Source organism: Phaenicophaeus curvirostris, chromosome 1, assembly GCF_032191515.1.
Source record: "Phaenicophaeus curvirostris isolate KB17595 chromosome 1, BPBGC_Pcur_1.0, whole genome shotgun sequence".
NCBI classification, from domain to species: Eukaryota; Metazoa; Chordata; class Aves; order Cuculiformes; family Cuculidae; genus Phaenicophaeus; species Phaenicophaeus curvirostris.
This window is the reverse complement of record NC_091392.1, coordinates 135,089,948-135,112,291: the sequence shown is the minus strand read 5'-3', so window position 1 is coordinate 135,112,291 and position 22,344 is coordinate 135,089,948. Positions and strand designations below refer to the sequence as shown.

Genomic DNA, 22,344 nt, shown 5'->3' with positions numbered 1-22,344 from the left:
TGGCAAAACAATGTCTTGGCTTATGAAGTTTGTGGCATCATATTTCAGATTTGCAATAAAAAATAGGTGGAATATAGAGCCTGAGAGTAGACCCTATGATGCAAAAGCTGCAAAAATGCACCCTGGCATATGAAAATGAATTCTAAGTAGAGAAGTGTATTCTTTTTTTTACTATTGTAGAGCTTCACAGGTAGTTGTTTATAGTTGCATTCACTTATTCATAAATTAACCACAATGTCAAATTCATTTGAAATTTAAAGTGAAGTACACATCTAGTTGAGATACAGCAATACTGTAGGGAACCTAATAATGCCTTTAAAAGTTCAAGTCTCATTCAGTTTTGACCCCAGCACAATTTTTTTTAAATTACATTATTTACTATCTTGAATGCTGTAGATATACTCTTTTTTACCTTATGCATGAATAGAACACTTAAAATTATTTAAGTATTAAATTGTCAAGTGTTTTCACTGCTGCAATACTGAAATCCTAATCCCTATTTTAAACAGGACTGTCTTACTGTTTATTGCAGTCACAGAAATGCATCTTCATGTAAGAGGCAAAACCAGCTACTGACTTTAAGATAGGCACAGATTACATTCATTAACATTGTGAAACAATGCATCCATTTCCACATAAAATGTAATTATTTTGTTTAGATGGAGTGAGATGAAGGCTATTTTATGGTATTCATTTGCTGTAATAAGACAACATTAAGGTAAAAGTAGGCCTTCAGCAGCTGAGGAAATATGAACTAGAAAAGGACAAGTTACTACATTAAAATCCTGCTTTCTCAGCCCTCATTAAATTTAGCATCTTCTCTTTTCTGAAACAGATTCTAGTGTAATCCTAAAAAGGTCAAGAGCTAGCAGAGAGACTAATAGGTTATTTAAATTTTTGGTCCTTGCTTTACAATCAGTACAGCCAAGCATAACATGAGCTTTGCCGTAAAAACTGTTAGGATGATTATCATATTTATTCTAGCAAAATTTTTAGAATGACAAACGGTTAGTATGTATCCAGGTACAGTTTGTTCCCTTGCTTACTGTAAATGGAAACCTGAAAATACAAAGGCGGGCATCAGTTTAACAGAGAAAAATTCACCTGCAATTTAAAAGAGGAAAAAAGTATTCAATTTCTACCGCACATCTTATGCTGCTAAATCATACTTCCAGTAGTGAATCCAAATAGGTAAATAGATATTATTTTCCAGAGACTGAATTATGAAGATGTTTTAATTGTAGAACACATTCCCAAAAACCCCTGATAAGCTACACCACACTGCTCATGTAAGTCACCCTTAACAGTTCCAGCATTAAAGCCTCTTTCCAAAGTCACAATGCATGACTGGAAGAGTATGTGTAGAAAGCAGACAGCAAATCCTACTAATACAAGCTTAATTAACAGCACTGGTAATAGACAAGTAACTGTGTTTATGTGAAACCTCTGATGGGACTTTTATTATTCCCTGACGTGGTGTGCAAAGAACAAAATGCTTGGTCTTCTTGATTACCATCCTCTCTTGCTTAGTTGCCTTAAATCAGACTGCAAGACACAAGCTTCAATCAGGTTCACTCAGGAATTAATTCTGGAAACAGTGTGATGGCTATGGGCCAAAAGCTGCTGACAAATTTACTTTTGAAAGTCTAGGACAATTTAATTGAAGTCCATACATGGCTCACACGATTAAATTATCTGGCTATAACTAATATCAAATGAAGTAGTTGCATTGCCTGTTGGGCAGGAATTGAGTATGAAACCAGTAACCTATCAGAAACAGTAGAAGAACAAGAAAGGTAGCCAACAAACTTCAGAATAAATTATCATAGTGGTACCTTTTCATGCTTTAAACTAGCATGGGCACAAATGCATCAAAGAAAGTCAAAGAGCAACAAAAGCCAGAAATCCATGCAGATAAGCTACTTAATCAAATGAATTTAAAAAATGCAAAATATTAATTTCATGAGAAGAAAAGAAGAATATCAGTAAAGAATAGAAATAGACTAATTAAAATAACAAAGAGAGCATAGATGACACTTCCATTATTTTTTGAAAGCATTCTTAACAGCTATACAACTTCTAGACAAAATGCAGATAAGAGATTTAAATTTACTCAGAAACCATCAACTGCATATTGTTAGAACTTGTAGATGGTGATGCACGTCAGTCACAGTAAGGGAAGTTAAGTTAATTTTCTCCAGTTTATAGATAACATAAAGAATGTGACAACTAGGAATTGCTTGAACTTCAGGCTCCAGATTTCACCTCCTTAACTCCTTTTTCTATTTTTTTTTCCTATACATATCAATTAGTCTGTCTTTGTGAAGATGGTTTAATCCCTAATTAAAGTGACATTTCTGCTTTCTTACCATATACTACCTGTTAAATTGCTAGAAAGAGCCTGAAATCAGTGTAATTACTCACAGAAGATATATACTTATTGCACAATATTAGAAAAAGAACAGAACTAGGGAGTGAGAACTAAGTCCTAGTTATCTATATATATCTAGAGACTGCTAAAATTCCTTTTGACTTTGGCCTCTACAGAAATTAAAAAAACAACTTGAACCTCAGCAGGCACTAGAGAGAGGAAGCTTCTCCAGGAAACAATTTATGCCACTGGTGATAGGCTGGATTTATGATCCCAAACTAAGTAGTTCTGGTTCTGAAATGTGTATCTACAATTTTCTCATAAACAGTTTCTACTGTCCAGCCTATTGCTCTAGGAAAAAAAAAAAACCAAAAAAAAAGAGTCTAGACTGACAACTGAAAAAAATTTGAAAAGTAATACTAAAATGCAGATTAGCTTTCAGAAGATTAACGTACTTCTAAAATAAAGATGGTTACATTAGTAAATATATAATCCAGGCAACACACAGAAGCTTCAAATATGGGGAAAAATGAAATGGCTTTAATGAGCCCCTAAGAGATTGTCTGCAATGTATGAAGTAGCAGTGTACATAGATCCCTGAGCTAGCACCAAACAGGCTTACTGGCAACTAGAAGCAGAGAAACTGTATTACATTCCTCCATTCCAGCTAATTAGCTCTGATAAGTGGCAAGAACACTTGGTTTAGGTGCAGCAACTCATTATGTTCCCCACATAGAACTGCACAATGTAGATATATAGATTTATTTGGAGTAAGTATAGGAATATGTCGAACATTATTGTATTTTATAGTGACAACATTCTCTTAATGTTTTGCCCCTAGTCGCTGAACTTCATCTGGGTAATATTCATTCTCTGAAACACCTTGTATTTATAAGAGCTGGTTTATATTTATAAGAGCTGGCCCCTGGTGAACAAGTACCAGGTGCTGCAGGTGGAATCCAACCCTGAGGATAAGGATGATGGCTCCCACAGCCTAGAATCCTTCCCTAGGCCACACCATCCTCAGAAAAAGATAAAAACATCCTCCATTAAGAAGAAGAGGAGGGTGATTGTTGTAGGGGACTCCCTCCTAAAAGGAATGGAGAGACCCATTTGCAGACCGGACCCGCTCCACAGAGAGGTCTGCTGCTTACTGGGGGCATCAGTGAAGGAGGTAGCTAGAAAACTTCCTTCCCTGGTCCACGAGACAGACTACTATCCTCTGATAGTAGTCCAAACTGGTAACAATGGTCTAGTAAACAAAAAGACCAAAACCACCAAGAACGACTTCAGGGCCATTGGGAAAATGATGGAGGGCTCTGGGGCACAAATAGTATTCTGCTCCATCCCAAGGCTAAATAGAGAGGAGCGGGAAGTCAGGAAGAAGAATTCAATTAATGCCTGGCTCCGAGCCTGGTGTGAGGAGAGGGACTTTAGCTTCTTTGATCATGGGGTGGCTCACCCACCCCCAGGCTTTCTTGCTAAGGATGGGACACGTGTGCCTCCTAGGGGGACTAAAGCCCTTGCTAGAAACCTAGCTAAGCTTATAAATTGAGCTTTAAACTAGATGTGAAGGGGGAGGAGGTTGAGCCCAGCCTAGACAGGAACGAGCCTGGACGTGGGGCAATGGTGATTTGGAGAGGGTGTGCTGGTGAGGACCACCAGTACCTCACCACACAGAAAGTGGGGGAGAACACACCTGGGGGTGCTAAGGGAGGTACGGGCACTCTGGAGCTAGCTACACCAGTTACCAGGCAATTGGGAACGAACTCTGTTCCCTCTAAGAGGGCTGAAGGCTCGGCAACTCAGCTGAAGTGCATTTACACCAATGCACGCAGCATGGGGAATAAGAAGGAAGAGCTGGAAGCTGTCATAGGGCAAGGGGCCTATGATGTCGTTGCCATCACGGAAACGTGGTGGGATGACTCATATAACTGGAGTGCAGCTATGGTGGGGTACAAACTCTTCAGGCGGGATAGGAAGGGTAGGAGAGGAGGCGGGGTAGCCCTCTTTGTAAGGGAGGACTTGGACTCCGTTGAGATGGATTGTGGCAATGAGGAGATTGAGTGCCTGTGGGTTAAAATCAGAGGAGCCCCCCAGATGGTAGATTTTGTGATGGGAGTTTGTTACAGACCACCCAGCCAAGGAGATGATGACCCAGCTGATGAGCTCTTCTATAAACAGCTGGGGTTAATCTCTAGATCAATGCCTCTCGTTCTTGTGGGAGACTTCAATCTTCCTGATATCTGCTGGAAGTACAATAGAGCAGAAAGGAAGCAGTCTAGGAGGTTCCTCAAGTGTGTGGAAGACAACTTCCTTGCACAGCTGGTGAATGAAGCAACAAGGGAGGGTGCCCTCCTGGACCTGCTGTTTGTGAACAGAGAAGGCCTTGTGGGGGATGTGGCAGTAGGTGGACACCTAGGACAAAGTCATCATGAAATGATAGGGTTTTCTGTTCTAGGTGAAGGGGGTGGTTAGTAGGACAGTAGCATTAAATTTCCAGAGGGCAGACTTTGAACTCTTCAGAAGGCTGGTTGGCAAAGTCTCATGGGAGACAGTACTTAAGGGCAAGGGAGCCCATGAGGGCTGGGAGCTCTTCAAAAAGGAAATCCTAGCAGCTCAGGAGAAAGCCATCCCCATGTTCCGGAAAAAAAGCTGGCAGGGGAGAAAATCAGCTTGGTTGAACAGAGAGATCTTGAGTGATATCAAGAAGAAGAGAAACATTTAAGGGCTCTGGAAGAGGGGACAGGCCTCTTGGGTGGACTACAGGAGGGAAGTGAGATTGTGTAGAGAAAAAATCAGAAGGGCTAAGGCACAACTAGAAATCAGATTGGCAAAGTCTGTGAAAGATAACAAAAATTCTTTCTATAAATATATAAATAATAAAAGGAGGACTAGGCAGACCATACAGTCCCTATTGGATGCAGAAGGAACAACAGTGACAGGGGATGAGGAAAAGGCTGAGGTACTTAATGCCTTCTTTGCCTCAGTCTTTAATTGTAAAGAAAGCTGTTCCCTCTGTGGACAAACCCAGGAGCTAGAGGAGCAAAATGAGGCTCCCATGATCCAAGAGGAGGTGGTCAGAGCCTTGCTAGCCTGACTAGACACCCACAAGTCTATGGGGCCGGACAGGATTCATCCAAGGGTATTGAAGGAGCTGGCGGATGTGCTGGCCAACCCCCTTTCCATCATCTTCCAACAGTCCTGGAAGACTGGGGAAGTCCCACTGGACTGGAGGCTGGCTGATGTTGTGCCCATCTACAAGAAGGGTCACAGGGAGGACCCAGGAAACTACAGGCCTGTCAGTCTGACCTCAGTGCCAGGGAAAGTCATGGAACAGGTGATCTTGAGTGCTATCATGAAGCACATGCAAGAGAACCGGGTGATCAGGTCCAGTCAACACGGGTTCACAAAAGGCAGGTCTTGCCAAACTAACCTGATCGCCTTCTATGACAAAGTGACCCGGCTACTGGATGAGGGAAAGGCTGTGGATGTGGTCTTCCTGGACTTCAGCAAAGCCTTTGACACAGTTTCTCACAGCATTCTGCTTGAGAAGCTGTCAGCGTCTGGCCTGGACAGGCACACGCTCTCCTGGGTAGAAAACTGGTTGGATGGCCGGGCCCAGAGAGTGGTGGGAAATGGTGTGAAATCCAGCTGGAGGCCAGTGACAAGTGGGGTTCCCCAGGGCTCAGTGCTGGGTCCAGCCCTGTTCAATATATTTATCGATGACCTGGATGAAGGCATTGAGTGCACCCTTAGCAAGTTTGCGGACGACACTAAGCTGGGTGGAAGTGTTGATCTGCTGGAGGGTAGGGAGGCTCTGCAAAGGGATCCGAACAGGCTGAACCACTGGGCTGAGTCCAATGGCATGAGGTTTAACAAGGCCAAATGCCGGGTCCTGCACTTGGGGCACAACAACCCTATGCAGTGCTACAGACTAGGAGAAGTCTATCTAGAAAGCTGCCTGGAGGAGAGGGACCTGGGGGTGTCGGTTGACAGCCAACTGAACATGAGCCAGCAGTGTGCCCAGGTGGCCAAGAAGGCCAATGGCATCTTGGCTTGTATCAGAAACAGCGTGACCAGCAGGTCCAGGGAGGTTATTCTCCCTCTGTACTTGGCACTGGTGAGACCGCTCCTTGAATCCTGTGTTCACTTCTGGGCCCCTCAGCACAAGAAGGATGTTGAGGCTCTGGAGCGAGTCCAGAGAAGAGCAACGAAGCTGGTGCTGGAGAGCAGGCCTTATGAGGAATGGCTGAGAGAGCTGGGGTTGTTTAGCCTGGAGAAGAGGAGGCTGAGGGGAGACCTCATTGCTCTCTATAACTCCCTGAAAGGAGGTTGTAGAGAGGAGGGAGCTGGCCTCTTCTCCCAAGTGAAGGAGGACAGGACAAGAGGGAATAGCCTCAAGCTCCGGCAGGGGAGATTTAGGCTGGACATTAGGAAAAAATTCTTCACAGAAAGGGTCATTGGGCACTGGAACAGGTTGCCCAGGGAGGTGGTTGATTCACCTTCCCTGGAGGTGTTTAAGGCACGGGTGGATGAGGTGCTAAGGGGCATGGTTTAGTGTTTGATAGGAATGGTTGGACTCGATGATCCGGTGGGTCTCTTCCAACCTGGTTATTCTATGATTCTATGATATAAAAAAAAAACAACCAAGCAAACAAACAAATAAATTCACATTATTATTAAAGTAGCCTTTTTAAATAAAATGAAGAAATTTCAATTCTCTGACTAAAACAGATCATTTTATTTTTGTCGGCATCTGCTTTGAATATTTACCAGGAATTTAGTACTATCAGTATTTACATGGTGGGTGGGGGACGGAGGAGAAAAACATGCCTTTTTAGTAGAGAATTGTAAGTATACAATTTTTGTTACAATGTAATGAAACAATACAGTGGTATAATAATGGCTTTCATTGTCAGATCAGGTACAGCTGAGGTACATGTAGTATTAGCTTAAATACACACTGAGTAATCTGTTTCTAAAGACTCTCCAACACTGCCAAACTGAATCACTTCTACTGACAAGAAATTACACTTTCATTTGATTTGTTTAATTAAGTGAATTTTTTTCTCATAATTATTTTGAGAAGAAAAATAAAAATTAAAGCAGATTAGTTCCTCCCTTTCCATTATATAAACAAGCTGCGCTAATCCAAAAATTTAGTCATGGACAAAGATGGTTTAGAAGCCTAAACTTGCAGAACAATTAAGACTTCCAAATAAAACTTATGTACTGTTCTTTAGGTAGCTTTTTCCTGGAATCGGCTTCAAAGGTTAAAAAAAATAAAATAAAATTTATAGAGTCAGTACAATCTCAGCTAAAATAGTTCAGTGTGACTGCAAATCCACCAAAGTACAAGCTAATTAATTCGAATTCACCTACTCTTTTCCATTCTACTCCTGTTTCTCAGACTAAATATACCATTTATTTACCTGTATTATTTTAAGACAGCTTCAGACCAGTGAAGCCCTAAATGCCATTTTCCTTTGATAACTCCCAGTGATAATCATCCTGGCCTCACAATCCCTTGCTGTAATTATAAACTCACATATCCCTAGCATCAGGGTGGAAATTAATCTGCAGGGTGAAGGCTTGTGCCTGGGGTGTATATCCACAGGGTCTTGCCATGAACTACACATCCATACTTGCAATGTCCACATCCACTGCCATGAAGCTTTCTACCACAGCTCACTGTATCTAGGACTTCTTGTGCAGCCTTCACATGTGGGGTCTCAATTGTTCTTAATTTCTAATGATGAGAAGTTCAAGGAAGTCTCATACTTTCTGATACACATTCTTGAGCAACAATAAAAAGCGAAATTCTACATCCAGACAGAGAGATACAACTGAACAACAGGGAAGAGGGCCACATAGGCACAAAGGACACTCTTTCAGTATATCTTCTTAAAAATCTACAGTGTTTTATGTCATCTAGCTTTGACTAGCATTAACTTCTGTGTTAAACAAACTCTCAATCCAAAATTTAACAAGGATTTATTCTTAGATTACAGTCATGAACTATTTTCTTATTCTAATGACACCATTAAATATCTTCTATTTTAGATATTTTACTCTGCTGCTTTAATTACAGAAATAGAAAAGAGAGCAAAAGTGCTTTTGGTTCTATTATATACTTAATGCTGTTATGATTTTGGTTCTGCTGTTCTTACTTCACAGGCAAACAGAAAATTCGATCCATTGGAGTTCTGCTGCTCACTGTTAGTTATTAATGCTAACCAATACTACTCTGTATTCCATTTGTAGTGTTTGTTTGCTTTACTGGAGTACATATGTTATTCTTTACGTATAACAATTCTTTAAATTGGCATTGCCAATATAATAATATAATTATTGCCAAAACAATAATATAATAATAAGGCATTGCCTCTGGCTTTTATGCAGCCCTTTTCTGCATTCTTCAACTTACATAACTTTTTAAATATGATCTCTATCAGTGTCCAACTGAAACAATTGTCATTGTGTTACACAATAATAAAATCCTAAAATAATGATGACTAGAAAAAAGAATAATGTTTAAAAAAAACACAGTAACTCTAAAGTATATAAAATTGGAACATAAACCTGGCAAGTCACATGGCTACTATTATGCTAATTGTGTGAATACACTAATTATTGGCAATGTGCATGCTTAAAACTAGCATTTCCTACTTGGAGTTTATTGTGCTTATTGTGAAGCTAAATTTATACCCACTGTTGTCAACAACAACAAAAAAAATCAGTATCAGCATTATATGCTCTGTGTTTTTTAATGAAGAAAATAAATGGGAGGCAGGAATAAAAAGAGAAATTTTATTTATAACCAAATACAGCAAACTGAAGAGGTCATTAAAAGTGACAGAATAAATTAAATTATAGAAAAGCCTTCCTAAATGTCAGCTAAATTGCTGTAAAACTCGGATACTGTTCTACAGGCTTTGAGACTGTTAGTCTGCTAATTTAAAAGGTTTAAACCTATTTATTGCTAATAAGTGTGCTATGCTGACAGCTCTAAAGAGAGAATTATTCTATTTACCTTCAGAATGGATATAGTAAAAGAACGTAAGTATGACTGTACTGAGTCAGATCAAAGAGTAGAGTATCTTTCTTATGCTGAAGATACTTGAAATGGTAAAATGATGTTTGCATTTTATTTCCAAATACTTGTTTCTAGATACTTACATGAATACTTCAAGAAATAAGAGATAAAAGAAATAAACAAAGAATTACTAAGCTAATTAATGTTAACTAAGAAGCTGTCAGTTTTGTAAGGGTAAAAATATGTGGGGTTTTAGCAAACCAGTGAAACTTCAAGCACACAGACTGATACCAAAGCGTCCAGTGAACACGGTGCTAAAATTGTGCAGTAGGTAAGTAAGCAATTAGAAGTAATGATGAAAGTCCTTGATAAGTCTTTTTATTTTTGTAAGTGTTTGTTTGTTTGTTTGTTTTACACAGGAACATCCATCTAGATTGTTAGAAAGAATAAAAGAAAGGATAAGTGGCTACTGATGTGCAACAGGTAAGCAGACAGCCAGGGTGTGCAACAAAGTACAGCACTATTGCCATGTTTTCAAACGTACTAATGAAAAAGACTGGAAAAGAAACTAATGAAGCGAGGAAAAAGAAGTCCACAAGATAGAAATCTATCTGTGATTTTCAAATGACCAAATTCATATTATTGATAAAAGAACATAAAAGTCTGTTGATTCACTTGACTAATATGTCATATGGGCGTGGGAGGAATCATCCTTGTTTTATGCTGATGAACATACAAAAGTGCTAGCCCTTGCTATTTTGTTGTTTCAGCTGAAGTTCACATTGCCTTCAGATACAGCTAGGATAAAATCACCAATTACATATTCAAATGTCATCTTGATTATGAGAACTGACAAATGTTTAAATTCTCAGGGTGTGAATCACTACCATTATGATACATTAGATAAACTGTAGCTGCTCATTGTATGTGTACCTTAACACACAGTATGAGTACCTTAACACAGTAAATATAGGACAAAATGTATTAACTTAAGTATTCCTCATTAATGCTTTTCACATCTAGGTAGCAAGTCAGGGCATTTATATTAAACTAAGAATGTACACAGAGTCAACTCACGTAGCTATCTCTTACATTACAATAGCTCAACTGTGTTTGAACTCTCTTTTGTCATTCTTGTTGTGGGGAAGAGAGAGTGATGTGCCTGCCAGTAGTGAGGGATCACATGTGCCATAGAACCATTTAGACTTTGAAATTAAATCAAGGTTACAGACAAGGTTACAGCTACTTGATCAGAGAAAGCAACCTAGGGAATACATGACCAAACGGTGTATTAAGAAAATGGGAACCAGAAAAAGGTGTGATAGTTTCGAGTAATGACCACCTCCTGGGTTATGTAAAAGAAGTTTTCTGGTTCTACACAAAGCAAGTGTGTTTCATGCAATAAGAATACAAAGCCTTTGAAGAATAAAGCTCTGAAAACAGAAGTTGTTCGTTGCTACCTGTAAAGGCTATTTAACAGCCACATGAAAGCAAAAGAAGCCAGCATGGGTTAGGATCTTTGGTCTACAGGTCTTAGCTGACTGACAAGGGCACTAAACAAGTTCCATGCATAAGGAGCAAATATAGCAGCTGCAAAGTGCTGGACCCAGCATACAAGTACGTATCCCATTAAGCTCGGTCTCAGGAGGGTGTTTATAGGTCACGTGAAGTATTCACTTCAGAATGATCTACAACAGTTATGCCAAGTAGGTCAGAGCAAGCTGGCAATTCTGCTAGAGCAAACACTTTATACTGTACTCAGGAGTAATTTCTTTATTAGTTGGTAGATAATGAAGAAAATTAAAGGACTCACAGAAACATTCCAAGCCATTATGCTACATCTGCAAACAGTATACTTTGTTCCAAAATCCATTTCTGACTTTTGGTAAGCTTTATGAAAGAAACCTATTAACTATGCATCACATACTAGTAACAGCTTTTTTCATTCATCAGTAATTTATCTGATCCTTTCTGAGTTAAAATACTTTACACTGGTATCTTATATGCCTTATTCAGCCACAAAGGTTTTCCATATTTCAGTATTTCAGTGCCTTAGGACCCTTTTCTGGCATAAGTCTTATACGTCTTTTATCTCTTGGAAAAATTCTATCTGACATGTCATTTTTGACTCTAATACGTGAAGATGGAGAGTAAAGAATCAGGTGTATACTTTGATAGAAAGGCTTCACTCTGCTATAAGTAAATGAGTCAGAACACCTTTTAGATGCCCTAGTTTTAAACCTTTTTACTGAATTATTTAAAATCATCATTTTAATATGACTCCCAAATCTATTGCCCTTTGGACCTTCCAAAGTTTTCCTTAGAGGTTATAATACTACACAATGATATGCACAGTGCTGCCAGTCAGTGGATCACAGAGGGGAAAAATATAAATCGTTGAAAAAACTTGTATCTTTTTCTAACCCTAATCAGAGAAAATCAATATGAACCTAATTCTCTAAATAGACAACTAAGGCACAAAGGCAGCAGACAGACAGACAAACAGCTCTTTCTGTTTGAAATGACCTCAGACAACCTCAGCCCAAATGTACCAAAGCAATGCAATTCTTTGGTAATGTAAAAAAACCACACAGAACAAACCAAAAAAAACCCCTCTGAAAACATAAAACCAGAACAAAAGCCCAGGAAATTTTGCTTCATGTCTCTGTATGAAACAACCAACCTGAAATAAATCTGTTCAAGAAACAGAGAAACTGGAAGGTAAATTAGTAGGTGTAGGTGGTTCCAACCAATGCTTACAAAAGAAAGAGAAAAGTCACAAAACAGCAAAAAGATTACTTGTGATAAAAGAACATATTCACAAAATATCTCATGAATGAAAACATGCTTTAAACTAGCACTACTTACAATGCAGAAATAACTGTTTAATCATCTTATTTTAAGAACTAATGGTGACTATCTTATCAATTCTGTTGACGCAATATTAGAAAAGGAGCACAGGAAAAAAGAGCTAATATAGACAAGAAGATCCAAAACCTATTTATTTGGATTTTTAAATAAGTCAGTTAATAATCCTAACACTAAGCTATCCTGATTTAGTGTATTAGATATGCAAAACAAGTATGGTAAAATAGCATGCATTTAGAAGTTTGGTACAGTACTAAGAAATAGCACAACCTCAAGCAGCACACAAAAATGGCAGAAACTATAAATTTCATAATATTTTAAAAGCTGATACATGCTGGTAACTTCTAAACTTACCATTATTTACTAACTTTTTCATTTATTTAAGCATAATAGAAAATTATCCTAAGTACTACCGGCTACATTTAAAAGCTGCTAAATGCTAAAAATGACTAGTTGAACAAGACAAGTGTTACATGATGGAGATCTTTCACTGGCTTTCTAGATGATCAGGCATATTTATTATATATTTTTATTAAATTTTTATTTATTTTTTTTTACCCACCATAGGGTACATTAGCATCCTCAAGTACTACCCTACAGCCCAAGTACAGCTTACTAAGCATTGCTGAGTGGCCGTCTGAAGGACTAAGACATGAAAAAGAATCAGGTTTTCTCTCTTCGCCTGATCCCTTCACACCCCCTGTATAGATAATTTCCAGATCCATCCAACTGTCAGCTGCCTCCCTGTCAAAAATTAATTAAGAGCCATAGCTGATGCTTCCTCACATTTTGCCTCTTCTTGTGTGTAACTTTAGTAAAAAAAAGATAATGAAGGGTATTTGGATAACACCTTTTGTGGAAATGAAAACCAAGGCTACATCTAATTTATGATATTCACTTGTAAAGAGAGCAAAGATATTCACTTATTAGCAAAGAGAAGATGATAAAAGTCAGTAACACGTGGTTGCAAGGGCTAGTGAAACTGAATAAAGAGAAAAGAAATATGGCTTGAATATCCCTTAGTATTATTGTGAAGATGTCTACAATTAAGAATAAAAATTTTTCTATTCAATATATCTGCGATGGTTTAGTTCCAGGAATTAGACTGACAAACTCTTAATAATGAAAATAAAGAATAAACCATTAAATATCCTTTTTAGAAACTTTTTCCATATTTTACGTTCAAGTTACTGCATTTATTTGTATTCAGTTCTTTCTTCAATTTGTTTTCATTAAAATATTCCCACTGAGAGACTGTCATACTAGGCTGCTCTCTTCTGCAAGATATTCGTGTCATTTTCTTTGACTTAAATTCACATTGAAGTAATTATTAGTGGCAAAGCATACAAGTTATTTCATATGGATGGTTTCATGCATCATCACAGTAAACATCTGATTTGATCCAACTCCCAAAGACACATCCTAGGCATAAATTGCAAGCAATCCCATTGCACCTATTCTCTGATGACAGTACAAGGGCTATTTAGGTAGAGGGAATCCTGGTGACAAAATCAGCAAGGCCATAAATGTACCAGTCCTTTTGAATCAGACACATAATACCTAGGAATAAGTTATTTTGTATGGGAAGCCCTCCAAATTTGGTGTAATTTAGCACTTTGGATAACTTAACGTAACTTACTTATACTGTTATTTCAAATGGGATAATAACAAAAACTTTAAGCACTCTGTACTGGCAGTAAGAATGAAACATTAGCATCTTAACGTTTTTGTCTCAGCAAAATAAGAGGATGCAAAATGCAAATGCATTTGGCATTTTTTATGGTTCAGTTTTATAATTATAATACAGAAAATTGAGAGTCAATGCCAATCACTAGAAAAAATCTACCTCTGTCTAAGTTGAGGTTATAAATTACAAGGACAAAATTATTCCCTTTTACATAGAAATATTTCTACTAAGTCATCATAACCAAGCAGATCAAAATCTTTACTTTGGAATCAATTCTGCTATCAGATGCTGTGTAGAACTTCAAATCAAGTATTGTTATTTGCTATTCAATTACAAACTGCTGCATTATTTTATAGTAATAAATTAGTTTTGTGTAAGTTTGTCAGTGTGAGTGGACAGTTTTGCATGGACAGGTTTTATCCCACATATAAATTCCTCACTCCACTAAAATAGAGCCAACACTCACAATGTTATTAATTTTCAGCTTGGGAAAGGTGGATAGGTTCTCTTTCTATCTGTTTAAAGGGCATAAACCAGCACGTGTTTGTATGTTTTACTGCTGTATTCTCAAGCATCATTTGTGGCTTCCCAATGATGTCAAGAGATAGAAAAGAATTAGTTTGCTGGTAACTTGTGCTCCCTCTGCTGGCTGAATAAAACAAGAAGACAAGCAAAAGTATAACCATTGGAGTAGAACACACAAATGCAGAATTATTATTTGAAATTTCCTAGCCACACTAAAAATAACACAGACAAGATAATTTGATTCTAATTTATTTGTAAGAGGATGAAATGTACATATTTAGATTGGGTTTTCATTTGCCCTGCTGAATATTTACTAAATCAGACAATGTATCTATGATTTCCAGCTATGATGGCTTGTAAACATTACCAGTGATTAATCGGATACTCATTTGAGTCAGCACGAAGTAATTTCTCTCCATTAGATTAAATATGTCACACCCTGTCAATTAAAAATCCATTTAACACCAACCCAGCAATAATAAGCATTTTGGAATGAGGCACTAGAAATTATATTTGTGACTAAAATTCTTTATATATGGTGTAAGAAATTTGGCTTAGCATTGCAAATACATTTATTCTTCATTATAAGTTTGCCTACAGCAAAAAATGTAAAAGAATTTTTTTCATTTTATTATAACATTTCTGTAATGGATTTTTAACACATCAGCACCAGATAGCTGCAAGCATTAGTTCATTTCCATGGTTTTATAATAATTATTTCTTATTGTTTGTCTCTTTGCTTATTTGGAGCAACATCCAGACTGAAAAAGCCCTAAACCCTAAGAATATAAATTCATCCATATTCCTTCACATGATGATAATATTACAAACACAAATGAGATATGCTATCTTTTACATTCTTCTTTTTCTCTTTTTTTTCTGTCTGCATAAAACCTCATACATTCAACTAATACTATCACCGAATGTGAGCATATGTAATTGATTATGTACCATTCTGAGAATTTTATCTGGAAGCAGAAGCAAGAAGCATTGATGTAAAGACTTGAATGCTGGAGATATTCCTTCATTTTGCAGAAGGATGACAAACCAAAGTACAGAGAACAAAGCTCTTATGTTCTTGAGAAATTTTTTATCTTACAGTTATCGATAATTTTGTCAGGGATTCTGAGGAGAAAATTATGAGCATTTGCTTTTTTTTTTTTGAATTAGTGATATTTTATTTTGTAAGTACTTAAGCATTTCTAGAACAGAATTGCAAATTTGCCTGTTTCGCACACAACCTGTAACTATCATATTGATGTGGGGACAGTTTCATTAAGTATTTCCACAGATGTGAACTAATTTATGAGGCTTGTGTGGGTTCAGCAACGCATCAATTTTGTGTAAAGCTGCAATTAATGTGCTGAGTAAGGGAAACTAAGCCAACTTCGAACAAAAAGATACAAACAAATTTCAAAACATTCTGACCTATGCAAAAAATATCTGAATGAAGATTAATGAGATCACAAAGCCTTAATATAGGTAATCACAACTAATGCAAACGATACAGCCACGACACTGCTAAGGTCCAAGCATATTCCATGCTATTATATACCTGGATGTCTGCTGAGGACCCACTGCATTGCCCTAGGATGGCCTGCCTCTGTTAGTACAGTGTTAGTAGGTGTAATGTTGATTTGGTTTTGTAAGAAAGATACAGCATACAAAGACATATTTTGCAGGAATTCTGAGGAAAACTACAATAAAAAAAAAAAAAAAAAGAAACACGACACACCAAAAAAACTACAAAACAGCCTGTGAGTCAATGGGCAGAATGATGTAAAATTGCCTGTCTGATCTGTCTCATGACCCACACGACTAATGACTCTTTCTTTCATGTTACTGAGCCAAATGGCACAGCCTCTACATCTCCAAAGGCACTGTTCTTTGATGAAAAGTATGATAACATTAATTTTTCTTCTCGGAAGAAACATTAATTCATCGTGTTTTAAAGAACGTTCCCCCATTCTAGCAGGTTTTTTAACATTTGGCAATGATGAGACTCCAGAAAACTGTGCCAAAAATCCTGTTTAGATTAGATAATGTCGTGCTGAATGCCGAGTCTTCTTGCTAGGCTTCACTGCATATCAATTCGTGAAAAGGCCATTTGAGTGCAATCCTGTAAAGTGCCTGTGGAATGGGCAACTCCTGGAGGGAAGAGCAGCATTTTGAAATCAGCAACTAAATCTGAATTTAGCTTTAAGGATTTAAGAACTTTATTTCATCTAGATTAGAGTCCTATTCTTTGGTGTCAGAAGGTATTTGTGACTGTTAAAAGCAAGAATGTAAAATAAGGGCCTGGATTACCCACAGCTTTATCCTGGTAGGCAGAGAGTAGTCAGACATATGCTGCCTTCTTTTTCACAGATGCTGCAATATTTCTGGATTAGGAGGAGGGGATATACTAGACCCTAAGAGTGTAAGAATTGTCTAGAGGCGCTCTGACACAATGGGGAGTTTATCTTTCACAATGGAAAGCAATTTTCTTTCTGTTGCTGAAAAATTTATGTTTATGTTCAACTAGGATTATATGCAGTAATTCAAAAGTTTTCATTTTATATTGTAATTGTTATCTATTATTCATCCCTCTCACTTTGGAAAGTGATACAAGCATTTTACAGAAGTATATGTCTTACTGTGTAGAACTTCTGTGCAGTATGAGTCATTGACAAAAACTGGCAATTTTGAAACTGAGAAACTTTTGTTTGTATATTCTGATTTGTCTCAGAAGAACATCTGTATTTGTAATATAAAACTGTTCAAACATTATCATCTATTAAAAAATTCTAAATATATATTAAAATATATTTTAAAATATAACTAAGTTTAAGTTGTTTGCTTTTAACAATACCTCAGAAAATTAAGGTAAAACATTACACTCCTATACCAATTAAACAAATTACAGTTGACTTTAAGAAAACGAATTCTGAGGAAGAACCAAAACTATAAAAAAGTAAACAAAAGATATTGGATTCTTAATTTCTAAAAGCTATAAATTAACAAAACTAGTGAAGAAATAATATAACAATTGCAATTCTGAGATTACCTGATAAAAGTCAGCTGTGCATCTACTGAACCTTGAAATTACATGCAGGTCAGGAGAATCTTCTCTATAGATATTCAGGTTTGTTTGAAAAATAAAAGTGACTATTATCATCTACAAATATTTCAATAAAAATAATGTTGTACAACATTGTACCTATCTTGTACACTACATTACTATTTTTATGCATGGACCCTTATTCCTCATACTAATAAAGAAGTCATCGAATAACTTACTTTTTTATTCCATGCCATCAAATAATTGTGAATATGGGACTCATCTTTCTACAATACATATCAATTAAGCTTTATAACTTTGATAAAAAGACGTTTCCCAAATTAAACAGATGCTGCAATTCCACAGAAATGACAAGAAAGCTGCAAACACTTGGCTGAATAATTATTAGCCATTTGACTAATATGAAAAAGTGGCACAGAATGCAAGCTCTAGAAATTGCCTAAGGCACACCTTCTTTATCAGCTTTTTTCAAGTTTTTCAAGTTTAGTCAAATATACACAGAGTCTAAAGATACAGGTACTTGTCTTTCACATCACTGTGCAGAGAAGGAGTACTGTTGATCTCTTTGCTTTTGCCCAAGACTTTTTTCTTCCTGGTAGCCCACAGCAAAATATATCCATAATTTTGCACAATACTCTCAGTTTCCCTTAATCTAATGAAAAAATCATGACCTATCCATTCAGCCTTAATACGTAGCATGACCTACCATCTTTTGTTGTCACTTCAGCTGTATTTATTGTGATGTAAATGAGAAAAGACCTCAGAGCTTTTTAGTGAGCAAACTTATGAAGATGCTAAATGCTTCTTTATTTAATCCCTAACAGATATACAGTTGTTGAGTATCTTCCCACTTGTGTAAAATACACACTCTTTTCATATACCAAAATAAACAAAGGATACATGCTTATCATCAATCATGTAAAGGCAACAAAAAGTCGTGGGTTTGGGGTTTTTTTTTATTTTCCTTTTTGACCTGAACAGAGCAGTCTTTAAACAAAAAATCACTTGTGCTAATTTTTTTTTTAATCTTGCCTTGCTATTAATACAGTTTTGAAGTTTATCATGAAAGAAATCCAAATTAAGGGTCTTTTCAGGTTTTTTTTAATTATATTTTTCCTCAGTTATGATAGGAGCTAGCAATCTCCTTCAGCATCCACAGATTCAAATGATAAAGGCCAAGGATTAAGCACAGCCGATTAACAGTCTGTGTCCTCTTCAATCTAGCATTTCCACTGTAGATAAACCCATATTCAGACTGAACTTATAATAAACAGACTGTCCTCAATATCATTTCCCTAGATGACCTCCTCAAAACTGACATTCAAGTATTCTTGTGGAAAATTACAGTTTCGAGTAACTGGAAAAGTAGACAAGATAGCATACACCCACAGAAATTACTCTGAATATCAAGCTGAACGTTGGGATAGCAATTTGGATAAAAAGATAATTTTACTACAAATATTTTATTTGTTTCAGTTCTGAATGATTTCTTATGATTATAGGTTTAACATATAAAAGTGGTTTGCTAAATGTTATCTTTATTGCTTGTACTGTTTATCTTCCAAGTAACTGCACTATTTTTATAGTTATTATGAAAAAAAAAGGTCAATGGATTATAGTGGTTGCAATTCTTTATCTTCCAAAGGCAAAGGAAAACACGTACTGAATTCTCCAACTACTCTACATTCTCTGAAGTACAAATGAAATTAATCTAAGGCAAGTGTCAATATAACCTATTTGTCCAGTGAAAAACAGCAGAAGAATAAAACCCCACATGGACAGAATTGCAGAAATATTCTATTAAGTATATGGTTTGATTTCAGTCATAAATATTATTTTCACCTAAAGTGAAAAAAAAAGCTCCTAAAAAAAAGATACTTTTTGCTTTGAGGGATCATTCTAGCATGGAATGTTCTGACAAAATTCTACTGCAATTTGACATTTGAAATTCACAATCTTATGCACTGAAACAAAACTTATGATCAAGACAAATACAAACTGTGAAACAGGCTGTTGTCATTTTTTAACCTAGACGCTCCAACTATTTTAATGAACTATAGAATTCTGTGTGATTTAATTTCAGTGTAATTCTTTAGATAGGCAGAGCAATATTTCAAAACATTTTCTTATAAATAACTAATCTACCCACTTTAACAGACTGTATTCTACTCTTATTTCCCTTAGCTTATACTGGTTGAATTCCAGTGAAGCAATTCTGAAATCAGATGAATGCACATGTGCATTTATTCTTCAATTCCTTATTCAAAATATATGATCAAACTTTGGTTCCCTTTGACCAAACCACACAAGTGACAGTAAGATGGTTACACTGTACTGTGCAAGAAAAACTCCCAGTAAAACAAAACAAAAAACCTATACCAAACCTGAGCTACATTTTGATTAGTTATTCACTAGCATTGGTTTGAAGTAAGTATTGCATGTGAAAATAATTAATTCATTGGAGTTGTGCATGAATTATTTTCATCAAAGTTTAAAAAAAAAGATAGCATGAAATGATTCAATTCAGTTTTATAATCAGAACTTTAATTAAATAAACCTGTATTCAAGAAAGAATTTAAAATGTGAATTTAACTCACTCACTTCCAGATCTTGCTTCAAAATCTAATTACATGATCTGCCTCCATAACAATGTAGATTATTTAGTCTATTTTTGCCAACTAAGACATACATAATGAACCATAATGTGTTTAATTCCATTGTATTTATGTTTAGCATGATCTGCAGACACACTGACTTAGGAGATGTGATTTGTAGGTCCGTTCTCTTTAATCATCTTTATGAGCAGAAGATTGCATATTTTCTTCACCAACAACCCACACTGTTATATTTAACTAGGGATAAGATATAGAGCATAGAATTAAAACGTCATGTATTCCATTTATTAATTTTTAAGTTCCTTGTTCCCGATTGGAACCTGTTAAAATGTTTGTCATGTTATACAGGAAAAATCTTGACTTCATCTCATCACTGACATCAAACCTTGTCTGTCATTATTCAGCTCTATACTCTTTTATGCATGAGTTTATGTTTTGAAGGAGATATGTAAAAGAAAATAGATTCCCTTTACATGCTATTTAGTGTAAAACAAAAAAATCTAAAACCAGGATGAAGTGGAACACATGCACTTTTTGCAGAATTAAAGGGTCAAAAAGTTGTACAAGTCAAACTAAATTTATCCGTCCTTTCTAATTTTAGTCTAATAGAAATGCCATTAGCTGTTACATACAAGATGAGGAATGTTATAGGTTATAGAGTCATTTAGCACATGATATTTTATTATTATCTATTTCACCTCAAATATTCTTTTCCTAGATATTTGTATACATTTTTCCATGTCTAATTTCCTGTCTTCTTTAAATAATGATTTAAACTTATTACTACTAGATTGGAAGAATATATGAATTTATTAACACTGGACTTTAAAATAAGGCTGAGTTAGAAAAGCTGATATTCCTTCAGTAAGAACAAATAAAACTTTAACTTGAAAAGTCTTCTTAGAGCAAACTTACCCTAGTGATGAACTAGAAGCTGCAGAGTAAAATCCATAACATAAACAAATTTGGGAAAGAATTACTTATGTTATTGTCCAAGGAGTGAGATGCAGCGTAATGAGACTAGTAGAGGGGAAGATTTAAGGGGAAAGATCTGCTCCTTCATCTACACCCCCGTGGACAAATGCATACACATGCACACACAAAGCCTCCATACACACAGCTTTTCTTTTAGAGAACTTTTCATTTAAGCAGCTTGGTAGTATTTATGTTTGCTGAGTTCCCAGTATTCACAAACCTTACCCCTTTATTTTTAGCTTTCAAGTTTTTGCTTCAGCTCATAAGAACAGGGAAAGAAGGTGGTATGTTTATTGCTGGCAAACAGCTTGGAAATTCTGAGTAAGGAAGCCAATCAAGGCAGAAGGATTATAATAATCAAAGTACAAAATTTGCATATTTAGAGTATGGCTACTGAGAAATAACAATGTCTTAGTTGTGCAAATCAAATCCTCAGCTAAAGTGAAGGTATTTGCAAATCTGGGAGAAACCTGTCATGTTATGCATCAGTAACTACATTCTAAGTGGCTGAAAGAACTGGCTTTTAGCAGAATATTAAATATAGCTGCCTGTAGAATTTTTTATTTCCTTGTGATATAGAATAAATTATATTAATTAGGGACCTGATTAAAACAGGTCTTGTCTGTAGGAAACAATACCATTCAGAACAACAAAGGATATATTCAGCACGTCATAAGGCAAGAATTTTTAAGACTGAGATCATGAAAACATTCAGATTCGTGTAATACCAATTGTGTTCACACTTTTAGTCTATAGTTTAAAGTGGCCCTCTTGAGAAAAGATTGTAGAAAACAGGTAAAAATTTAAGGCTGCCTTTTCAGCTCTGTATATTAAAATCACTTTTACTTAATTTTAAAATAACAGCTAAAAAAAATAACTTGGACTGAACTTTCATAAGTAAAAATTCTGCAAAAAAAACCTGCAGACCAAACTGCTATAATAATTTTCTATTATATATTCAAATCAAGCAGAATTAACAGCAGGTTCAGAGATATTATAGTAAAACTAAAAATAAAAAAATAATTAGGGACATTCTCCTTAAAAATTACTACATGGCAGTATTTGTACCATTCATGCATGGGAAAATAAATATGTTACTTGTGGATAACGTTTATTTCCCCTTTCTTCTTTTGTGACTGATGCTCAGCTGCAGTTCAGATATAAAATTAAGGCTGGCTTACACACCTTGGCCACTGCCTGCAA

General features: G+C 36.2%; 1 protein-coding gene across 2 annotated transcripts in view; it reads right to left on the bottom strand.

The window, feature by feature from the left end:
- The window catches only part of NLGN4X (neuroligin 4 X-linked), a 134,626-nt gene that overhangs the window by 89,148 nt on the left and 23,134 nt on the right, over positions 1-22,344 (bottom strand). The window lies entirely within an intron of this gene.